At 32.2% G+C, this 12,048-nt stretch overlaps 1 long non-coding RNA gene across 3 annotated transcripts; it reads right to left on the bottom strand.

Moving 5' to 3' along the window:
- Positions 1-5,260: 5,260 nt before the first annotated feature.
- Positions 5,261-11,498, bottom strand: LOC149140448 (uncharacterized). Of its 3 annotated transcripts, XR_016264523.1 has the most exons (4): positions 11,031-11,476; positions 9,180-9,231; positions 5,655-5,722; positions 5,261-5,552 (listed from the first exon to the last, which is right to left on the bottom strand). It is a non-coding gene; the product is annotated as an uncharacterized LOC149140448 (long non-coding RNA). The 3 variants fall into 3 exon arrangements; XR_016264525.1 differs by lacking the exon at positions 9,180-9,231 and having other exon boundaries at positions 11,031-11,473; XR_016264524.1 differs by lacking the exons at positions 5,261-5,552; positions 5,655-5,722; positions 9,180-9,231 and adding an exon at positions 10,059-10,283 and having other exon boundaries at positions 11,031-11,498.
- Between the last annotated feature and the right edge of the window lie 550 nt (positions 11,499-12,048).

The following is a 12,048-nucleotide window of genomic DNA, read 5'->3' as shown; positions in this document are numbered from 1 at the left end:
AGAAGAAGCTAAAATTTCAAAGATGCTTCCACAAATGTGCTTCAAACGAGGCATGAACAGTTAAAATCAAATGTGAACTTCCTGTGTGGGGCCACGTTGCTTTACTTCCTTCCCAAGTTATTGTGGAGACCACCTTTTTCTTTAATAATTTGGCCATAAGATTTTAGTGGCAGACAAAACAATGATGCTCCATGCTCGTCCTTAGTTGTTGCGGTGTTGATGGGGCATTGGAGGAATGCATTTTTAGACTATGCGATTCGGCGCTGTCAATACTTGGCCTGCCACCAGCCCTCCTCCTTTCTGTGCTTTTCTTCCACGTATCTCTTGGGTTTTGTTGCGTTATTCCAATTCTCTTTCCTAGTTCTCTCGTTCATGTTTTTATATTCACCATAGAGTACACAGGCACCATCGCGGACTACCGATCTTGGTATTAGTTCACTATTATCGATCACCATGAGGATGTCGAAGCGCTGGTCTTCCCACAATTGTCCGAGTCAGAGTGATGTCTTGCATGGCTTGCTCAAGCCTATTTTGTCTCACATGGGTACATGTCCAGATTGTATGTAATGTCTTATCAAGTGGAAGTTCAAGTGTCAATAGATGGATATAACATTCATAGAGTAGATGAAGAGTCATGAGGGTAGATGAACGATCACAAAGAGGAATTTCAAGGGCCACCCCACCCTTTGCTATATATAGTCCCTCATAACTCATTGTAGAGGCTTTTTGTCAGCCAAGCTTCCGATAGGAGTATCTTAGAGAAAGCTTGGAGAGTATTGCAACGAGCCTTGACTTCTCCATTGTGCAGAGCTAGTATATCTCTTTGGAGGAGCAGGTAGCAGTGACTGTAACATTCCGCTGTCAGAATTGGTGGTTGGTCATGATTGTATTGTATGACTGGAAGTTTCACTTCTTAATATAACAGAGCCATCACGTTTCATGCATATGTCGTATTGTATTTTAGCTATCTTGTTTACTCTAAATGATATATGTATATGTTTGCTTATGCATGTGTGTATATACTCTTTTTTCATATGTATGTATAAATCTTACTGAAAAGTGTTGTTGGTTTAACCATCACTTTGGGTTGCTAGCTTACTTGTCTTCCAGTGTGTGATGCATCTTTGCTCGTGTGTTCGCTTCTTAACTCTGTGCTTTCACAGGTTTCCAAGGGGTGCACTCACCTCACCCTCCATGTGTTAGAATTGATGATGCACCTTCCTTAATTTGCTGCATATTTCACATCCTTGCTACCAACAGGGACATCTTACTTGCCTCTGCACACAACTGCAGTAAAGACGATACCGTATGACCCACTGCTAGGACTCCTACACCAAATGTTTTGAGGTCTAGTTGTGACTTGTTACCAAGGAGATCCCCTGATGTGTTGGTGGGTCTAGCACCGTCAACAGAACTATCAAGGATTAGATCCATAGATTAGATTTATGTATCCCAAGCAAGATCCTATGGTTCTAAATGGACACATTGGTGGGATACAAGAACAATATATGAAGACATTCGTAAACAATAAAACACTTTGGTAGTTCATAAGGGCTATGATTCTAGAGCTAAAGTATGACCAAAAAAAATTTCTCATCAGTAAGAAGAAGGAAAAGTTTTTAGGAATTAGAACAACCTACATCTTTATGAAGGTTCACTTTCATATGAGTAGAATCAACTAATTGAATGAAGTCTATAAGAAAATGAAGATTTTGTTTGATAATACCAATGAAAGTTGGGTTATGTAAATGGAGAAAGATTTGATCTCTTTTGATCCTTCCTCCTTTGAAATAATGGAATATTACTTGGCTCATGTAAAGGTACTTTGATTGAAATTGCTCACGAATGCAGAAACTATTTTCCAAAGAAAAGTGGTTGTTTCATGAACTAATTTAGATGAATTTGGAGATATATTATGATATATTTTTTCCAACATCTTGTGTTATTTTGGATTCCATAAAATAGGATGGTGAGTATCTCTATGGCTTGATGAATATGACACATGGAAAATTGAATGATGAGGGAAACTTAGAGTTAAGAAACACACCCATTTGTTGAATGGAAAAGGTTGATTAGACTATAGAGAGAGTTTTAGAAAGAAATAAAGGGAAATAATGGGATTGCATCAACCAAAACATTAAGAAGAAGCATGGTGATTAGAATTCATTTAATAATGGTAGGGGGAAATCCTATTATTATTATCGAAAATTGGGATATATGGAGAAGGCTTATTGGTAGAAGAATAAACATTAAAGAGAAAGTGAAGAAGCTTAAAGGAGACATGTCAACTAGATGATTAATGAACCTACAACATGAAAGTTATAAGGTAATATAAATACTATTTTTTTTATGTTAATAGTGTTTTTTAGGCAATGCATGCCGACTATTATGAAAGAAAGTGGAGAGGTGAATGTAGTAGTACTTATCACATGACTAAAGGCGCTTCTATTTTTTCTTCATTAAGTCATAATGTTTTACCCATTTCTACCATGTATCCTATTTCACTAAGAATAATAGTTGAGGGATGTCAAAAGATATTTTCATTTATCAAATAATGTTTTTAAATTTTTGTTTCTAATTGGCTAGAATTGGCTGCATGGTTTTGGATTTCTTTTTTTTCGAAAGGTGGGTGAGTCAACTAACGATTTTTTTTTTAATTAAGATAATTTTAGGTAAAATGTATGAGTTAACTAGCCTCTTTTCTAACTCAAGTAAGTTCAACATGAGTTATCTTGTTGAAATTTCTAACCCAAGCACCATAATGAGAATTAAACAAGGGTCAAGTTTCTTGAGATTCTAAAATTACATTAAATAAACGCTATATCCCTTCTTTAAATAATGAAGTTTTCATTGAAATATATTATAATATCTACATAGTTATGATAAAGGTGGTGTAGTTATGATAATGACAACATCATATCTACATGGATGAATGAAATTATTGAACATCCAAACATGCCTAATCACTAGTTTGGTGGCTAAATTTAATTTTTTTCTTTTACACTAGGAAATTTCCCTCAATGGAATTATAAGGAGAGTATTTAGAGATAATGTATTATGAAAAAACTTTTTTGTTCTTTTTTCTAGATAAATTGCAAACTTTGGCAATGTTACGAAATTTTACGCTACCTAGTGTTCCCTTTTTCACTAGTATCATTTACTAAAACCCTCACTCATAGAATCCACACATTGATGGTAAGTCCATAAAAAAAATAATATTGTGTTGATATTAAATTTATTCATCCCAAAAATTCCCTCTTTCATTAGTACCATCTACCAAAACCCTCACTCATAGAATCCACACATTGATGATAAGTCCATAAAAGACATAATACTATGTTGATATTAAGTTTGTTTATCCAAAAAAGATGCAGTCAAGGTATGTCATCATAGACATCCAAACGCATTTAATCGCTGAATCATGTTATCACTTTAGTATGCAATTGGGAGTAATAGAGAAATTTTTAATAGTCATGCCATCATTATTGTGAATAATTAGCAAGTATAGATAAATTATATGTTAATGCATTTTATGAAGTCCCATCATATGATTTTTTTTATCTATTATAGTTAGAAGGTTAAAAAAAATATTATAGTATTTAAATAAAAGTGGGTCTATGTATATCTAATTTGCAAGATATTTTGATAAGCCTAACATCATCATAAAATATTTGAGTTTGAGTGTTTTTGAATGATACAGATAGTAGCATGATTTGTATGATAAGAAATAACTAAAAACCAAGTGCATTTCAAGCTCAAAACTTTTATTTATATTTATAATATTTTTGAAAACATCTCTTGCAATGGTTATTGTTTTATTCATAGAGAAAAAAAATTATACAGAGTTTATAGAGAGAGATGAATATTATATTCGGTGTCCAATAGGGAATCATTCAATTTTTTCATAGAAAAGTATAACTCTATCAGTAACTCTTATTGAAAAAAGTCCTTAGGTCAACTTCTCCGGGGATTGAAAACACACAAATCATTATTTTGTCATTTAAGTGGATCTATCATTTGGTGAGTCCGTAGTTGTGACAGGTAGAAGAAACAAATGAGGAACAATCTTACATGCCCAAAGTTTCAAACGTCCTTCACTAAATATGCTTCTGACAAGGTATGAATAGTTAAAATCAAATGTGAACTTCCTTTATGTGGCCACGCTCCCATAAATCAAATTAGGTAGGACTCCCTAAAAGAGTATACTTATCCTTCGCAATTTTGAAGACCTTAATGACGAATTAAACATGTGTTAAGTATTTTGAGATTCTATTTAAATAATTAAGTTTGCAATTAAATTTATTTTAATATCTAAATAGTTATGATTAGGTAAATTTTAACTTTAATAATTTATTTATTTATAAATATGGGCTTGTTGGGAAGCCTAATTTAGTATGGAAATTATTAATATAATATAAACATGATATGCAAAGGTGTTATAATTAGTGTTTTCATCAAAATCAATGGTTTTTTAGTTAGTTTTGATGGATCTATTTTCTAGTTGATTGTTTAGTAATTGGCACTTGATAATGAATTGGCAACATAAAGACTTAAGGGCGTAAACACTTCACCAAATTACACCGCCAAATATGCATTTTTTTAATTATCCATTATGACAGCGACTCATTTCATTCCCCAGATATAACACTTGAACCAAGTTACACCATCAAATATGCATTTGGTTAATTATCCATCATAATAATTATCCAATTCATTCCTCAAATATAAGCACTCAAATGTTAAGTAATCTTTACTGCAAAGTATGTCAGGCACCTTGAACATGGTTGGGGTAGAAACCTATGACTTATGATCTAAAAAAAGATTTTAATAATCTAAATCCACGAACATGCATCAAGCCTTAATATTACAAGAATTCATTGTTAATGTAGATGGTTTGATTGTTTCAGAAAGATAAAAATTACTTGCCATGTGTGTCCTTTCTTTGTTGATTGCTATCCGTTTTTGTTCATTTACATACAATATTTTAGAACGGGCTATTAATTTTCCTAACCAATCAATTTTGGATCTATATATATTTCTTCCCATATTATGATGGGAATTTTTTTTTTGATAAACTATTTTTTTTTATAAACTATCATTAAGTATGAAAACCAATGAAACATGATTCATTATATTAACATTCATGATAACCACATTCACCATTTGAGGAGAGTAACATCCATAGTATATTCTATGAAATCCACATCATAAATGCAAAAATCAATAAATATATTGTCATATAAAAAAGTTCAAAGTCATATATTTATATTTAAATTGACCCAATTGAACATTTTCATACAAAATTGAATCTCATTCTGAGCATACATCATGACAAGTCATGCCCAACAATGAGAGAATGGAAGTTAGTGCCCTAGACACAAAATGGCATCTTGTGCCCAAAATTCCACATAGTGGCTAATGTACATAATGGATTTATTTATCACAATTACCACACTTGGAACTCTTGGGTATATCTTCAAAATTGATCCTCCTCTTCAAGATGGAGGAACCCTAGGACTTTTTTTTGTCTTAGAGCACTATGCCTCTCCAAGCTTTGAAATGGAAACAACAACATATCAATGTGTTCCCATATTACTATCAGAACTTAACACATTTAATAAATACAATTAGAATTCAGGCCTTAAAAGACTTACCTTAGACAAGACATCAAATTGTTGGGGGTTGTCCTCTTCCATGATCCAAGCCTCTCAACAATGCCTCCCTACAATAATTACAACAATCAATCAATTGAAAAAAATAAAATGTGTAAAATCAATTTCACTCATGCTCGAGAATATTTTAATCAAATAATTGGTCTCACCATGAAGATTTGAGGAAATGGAAATATTTTCCTAACTAGCTTGAAGGTGGAGCGTTTGTCTGGACAACCTACTCTAAGGTGATGATGGGGCCTAGGAAGGATGTAGTTACAACAACTATAAAAGCAACCACTATAGATGTAGCTACAATAGATGCAATACTTATTGCTACAACAATGGATGAACTAATACGAGGTGGAGCATTTGGATGGAAAACTTGCTCTGAGGAAATAATGGAAGATGAGGAGAATGTAATTGTAGAAATTGTAGATGCAACCATTGTAGATGTAGCTATAGTAGATGCAATACTAGTTGTTGCAATAGTGGATGCACTAGTAAGAGGGGTTTGACAATGGAGTGTTGCATGGTGAATGGGTGTGGGTATAATGGGGGAGTGTAAAGGAAATAGTAATGGATGTTGGAGCTTATACACCCCACCAATTGTACAATAGGGGGAAGTACTATAAGAGAGGAAATATGAATGCCAAGGAATGGGGGCAAGCACTCAATGGTAAAACTTAACATGTAATGTGTACAAAATGGGTTGGGTGAAGGATGGAATTGACTAGGTATATAAGAGAAGGGACTAGGAACAATGATACCTGCATAGGCATTTGTAATATGTTTGATTAGTAAAAAAAAAACATCAAATTGAACTAGACTAGGATAGTGGATATCACATTAAAAATAGATATAATCTAATATGTGCTACCTAGGTGGGGGGTGATCTACCAATCCCGAGTGGAGATGTCTTCTCAAAATATTCAGTAGACACTTTTGGAAACACAACAACATTAAGATTGATTTCTCCCAAATTACTTGGATGTTTGCAAAAAAACAAGTTTTTAAATGCTACCAAGTTATCATTGAAATAGAAATGTATAAATTCATTTAAATAATTGTGTGTGAGGTGCCACAATATCAATTGTTGTAACCATGGATGCATCAAGAGTGGGAGAACTAGCATCTTCCCAACTTGATAAGGGTGTATCTTCTCATAACATCTATGGATACCAAAAAAAAAGTCAAGAAGTAGTACTTTAAAGTTATGTTTATTTAATTATAGTGTTCACTTGTACAATTAACTATATAACCAATGATTTAACATCAATAAAAAAAACATACTAACATAATCCATAAATCTCTCATGGATATGATCCTCTATCAAACCATGGAAAGTATGCTCATGATGAGAGCATAGATGTGGTGCTACTTGAATATAACTAGAAACATTGACCTAGCTAGGTGGAGTAGATGGTATATAATTAGTGTGGCTCGAAGATCCTACACCTCGAGGTTTAAGATAGTCCTCTCACAGATCTCATCTAGACACCACCAAAAATGAATTGTGTTGTGCTAGATTGCATATGAGATGTATTGTTGTAGTGCTAATGTAATTAAGGTGATCCAAAAGTTGAGGTGTTTGTGGTGGAGTTGGAAATATGTTGGCCCTCTTAATGGGTTGCACCTAGCATTTGGTCAATCCTACGAAGAGCCAAGACCAACCCCATAGAACTCACTATTGTCAAAATAGTTCATGTGAAGACCAACTATGAACATGGCCCACAAATTGTGAAGAAAATATAATGACACCTCCTTATTATTATGAGGTTTATCAAAAATCATAAATCAATGACTCATAAAATCTCTTCCCATGGATCAAATGTGCACCAATCCATGTAAGGACATCTCTTCAATGAATTAGAAGGGTGGTTGGATCTAAGGTCAATAAATATCCCCAAAATCATCTATATGGTAATATTAAAAAATTTAACATACTCTTAATGATATTAGTGGAGTAGAATTCTCCAATCCTGGCCCTATATTCAATTATACTTGTCAATTGACCATGGCCACTATTAGTGAAGGTAATACTCTTATTAAGAAATATAACTAATAAAACTTTTAATGATTCCTTATGTTCCTAACCTTTTCCATCAATATTTTTAATTAATTTAAATATTATAATATTTGTGTTTGTGAGTTGGGATTTTTCTCAAAGTTAATATTTTCTTGTGGTTGTGTTCTTGGATTGCTTTTAAATTCTCATTATAAGATATAATTTAAAAAAAAAAACAAAAACAAAAACAAAAAACAAAAAAATTAAAAATGACTCAGGTATAAAAATAAATGACCCGAGAATCTCTGAAAGCTACGAACCTTGAACACAAGCCTGTCCATGTTCTAACTATGTTGGAAAACTGTTTGCAAATGGGAAACCACATCAGTTGGGGAAACATTAATGAAACCCAAGACTATTTTTTTTTCATAACGAAACATGAATATGCTATTTTTTTATTTTTTTTAAATGTGTTATATTTTTAGTTTTCAATCTGTTATTAATGAAACCCCAAGCCAATTTTTTTTATAGAGGAACATGCACCTGTTATATATATATATTTTTTTTAAATATGTGTAATTTTCAAGGTTAGTATTTTCTTCTGACAAGTGACATCTTCCAGCAACCACCTTCCCCTCCCGTCGTGTCTGTATCAGTGATGCAATTCGTCTATAATATGCCATTTAAGCTGCCGATTTCTCTTGTATACGTTGCGCGTAATTAATTTCCGTGAACAGATTTCCTATTTGTAAAATTTGTTACAGTTTTTAAAATCAAATTTTTTAGGCATGCACATTATTTGATATCCAAACTATTTAGCCAGTTTGTAGATTTAAATCAAATCTTGATAATTTACATTATTTGATCCCAAAAGATTGTTAACTAGTTTTATCAATCAAACAAGTTGAGATATAATCTTTGGTAAATAATTTGTAAGTAATCATTTAAATATTGAAATTTAATAATTTTCAAATATGGTGTAGCAGGGACTATGCTGCACTTTTATATTAGGGAGTTAATGGAAATTTGTTTTTACTTTAATAAAGTTTTAAAGTGGTAATAGTATGGAACTTTTTAATTATATATGTATATAATTTTTTTGTTTATTAAGCAGTTTGAGTTCATTAAAAAATTGATTAAGTTTGATTTGTGGTTTGAAAAATTTTGATTCAGGGTATTTAAGTTTTTAAAATCACAATAATATTGCATTAACTTGAATCATACTAGTTTTTCAGTTTTAACATGATTAAACTTTTGCTTACAAAATTTCAAACAAATAATCTTCGCATCACAATATAACTTAACAATACATCCATCACCCTCTATTCTAAACTCCATATATATAACTTAAACAATAAAATTAAAAAACCAAATTTCATAAATTATTTCTAACAAGTTTAATCAAAATTTCTTTATGAATTTCTTATTATTCATATTGAATTGGGTGGAGAATTCTGAGCTAGCCAGTCAACGAAAATTGCCACAGTAGCAGAGATTTTCATATAGCTCAAACACATTACCATGGCACCACAACGCGCATATGTTTTCCCGTGACGGTATGGTTCTCTTGCCCTGAGATTGAAAACACGCAAATCTCTTCAAATAAATAAATTGATCCGTTTAGAGTGGATGTTACAATTCAGAGCAGTATTAAATTCAAAATAATGTCACTTATATTTGAGTGGTTTGGTATTTATGGCGCTGAAAAGCTTAAATAAAATAAAATAAAAATTATATTTTAAACAAAAAACAATAATTTTGTCATATGCTGTGAAGTAATTAGAATAAAAAAAAATGTGAATTAGATGTTTAAATTTTATATTTTTCAAAAATATTTCAATAAAAAATATATAAATTATTTGAAGATCTAAGTTAATTAATTTATATAGATATCAATTTCAGATATATCTATATATAAAAATAAATTAAATTTTTAATTATAAAAATTTTAATTCATCTTATATATAATTTATTTAACATTAAAAATAAAATTTAAACAATAAAAAATACTACATTATATTTTACACTTTAAAAAAATTTACTCCGTAAAACATTTTGATCTCTACATGCAAATTAATACAAATTAAATCCATACTATCTATGCTAATAAACTCCTACTAACCACAGCAGCCCTACTTTACTGCAGCAAATCCCATATAAAACATTATTTATTCGTTCGAAGGTTGGTTTACACACCCCCTAGCCGCGTTCGATTCCGCAGAGCTGCGCGTGCTGCAGCGTATTCAGACCCATAGATTATCCTCCGGTGATGGCTATTAATTCACGATGTCAAGGTTGTTCACGATGTGACGGTTGTCAGTCTAATTCTGACATGTATATGTAATATACGTACAAAAAAAGACCCATAATATTTCTGTAGGAAACTAACCCGTCCCATTTAAAAAAAAAACTTAAACAATAAAATTAAAAAAACCAAATTTCATACATTATTTCAACAAATTTAATCAAAATTTCTTATCATTCATAATGAATTGGGTGGCGAATACTGAGCTAGCCAGACAACGAAAATTGCCACAGTAGCAGAGATTTTCATATAGCTCAAACACATTACCATGGCACCATAACGCGCATATGTTTTCCCGTGACGGTATGGTTCTCTTGCCCTGAGATTGAAAACACGCAAATCTCTTCAAATAAATAAATTGATCCGTTTAGAGTGGATGTTACAATTCAGAGCAGTATTAAATTCAAAATAATGTCACTTATATATGAGTGGTTTGGTATTTATTGCGCTGAAAAGCTTAAATAAAATAAAATAAAAATTATATTTTAAACAAAAAGATAATTTCGTCATATGCCGTAAAGTAATTAGAAGAAAAAAAGTGTAAATTAGATGTTTAAATTTTATATTTTTCAAAAATATTTCAATAAAAAATTTATATAAATTATTTGAAAATCTATGTTAACTAATTTATATAGATATCAATTTCATATATATCTATATATAAAAATAAATTAAATTTTTATAATTAAAAATTTTAACTCACTTTATATATAATTTATTTAGCATTCAAAAATACAATTTAAAAAATAAAAAATAATATATTATATTTTATACTTAAAAAAAAATTACCAGGTAAAAAATTTGATCTCTACATGCAAATTAATACAAATTAAATCCATACTATCTAGGCTAATAAACTCCTACTAACCACAGCAGCCCTACTTCACTGCAGCAAATCCCATATAAAACATTATTTATTCGTTCGAAGGTTTATGAAATACTGCTTACATCATTGAAATACCAAGCCCTCTCTTGTTCTCAACATCGTTTACAGTCACAGAAGCCCAAGCCTGTTTTACAGAATTTTGAAATGATAAAAGCAAATGAAGAAAAGTAAAAGAATTACGTGGTCAGCATTCTTTCTCTTGCTTTGATAGTAGCTCTCTCATATCACGATAGCGACAACCGTTGATGGAGTTCAGGTCCCTCATCGCCACTGATCCATATGGCTCCATCGCTGATTCGGATCTGGCCCGTGTTGTTGTGCCACTGGACAGGCGTTGCCTACAGCAGCCATCATTCAATTGACAGAGTGGTCAGACTCATATCTATAAATCTGCACCACCCGGCCATATTCCCTTCTCTAAACAATTTTCAGGCGTGCTTTTCGTTGTTGTTGTTGAAGAACTCGATGGTGTTCTCTTATATGGATTCATTGCCGATGAGGGAACTGAAATCCAACAATGGTGGCTGAACATCGTGATGAGAGAGAGCGAGGGACAGAAGAGGAGAAAGCTACACAAGTGATTCCTCATAGGAAGACATGGAACTTTTTATTAATGAAATGGCATGAGTACGTAGTTGTGACAGGTAGAAGAAGCTAAAATTTCAAAGATGCTTCCACAAATGTGCTTCAAACGAGGCATGAACAGTTAAAATCAAATGTGAACTTCCTGTGTGGGGCCACGTTGCTTTACTTCCTTCCCAAGTTATTGTGGAGACCACCTTTTTCTTTAATAATTTGGCCATAAGATTTTAGTGGCAGACAAAACAATGATGCTCCATGCTCGTCCTTAGTTGTTGCGGTGTTGATGGGGCATTGGAGGAATGCATTTTTAGACTATGCGATTCGGCGCGGTCAATACTTGGCCTGCCACCCGCCCTCCTCCTTTCTGTGCTTTTCTTCCACGTATCTCTTGGGTTTCTGTTGCGTTATTCCAATTCCCTTTCCTAGTTCTCTCGTTCATGTTTTTTTTAAAGGAGGCCTAGTTTTATGAAGAAGTTTTATATTAGGTCTAATGTACAATATTTTACATATATACAACTGTCATCTATCACATCAATCAACATATATCGATATATGTGTACAATAATACAAATGGGTTGCTGGGCAAGGGTCACAATAGTGAGAATCGAACACGGTC

The sequence above is a fragment of the Pinus tabuliformis genome, chromosome X (assembly GCF_031772625.1).
Source record: "Pinus tabuliformis cultivar Carrire ecotype Pingquan chromosome X, CPIR1, whole genome shotgun sequence".
Classification (NCBI taxonomy): domain Eukaryota; kingdom Viridiplantae; phylum Streptophyta; class Pinopsida; order Pinales; family Pinaceae; genus Pinus; species Pinus tabuliformis.
This window is presented reverse-complemented; position numbering and strand designations above follow the sequence as displayed.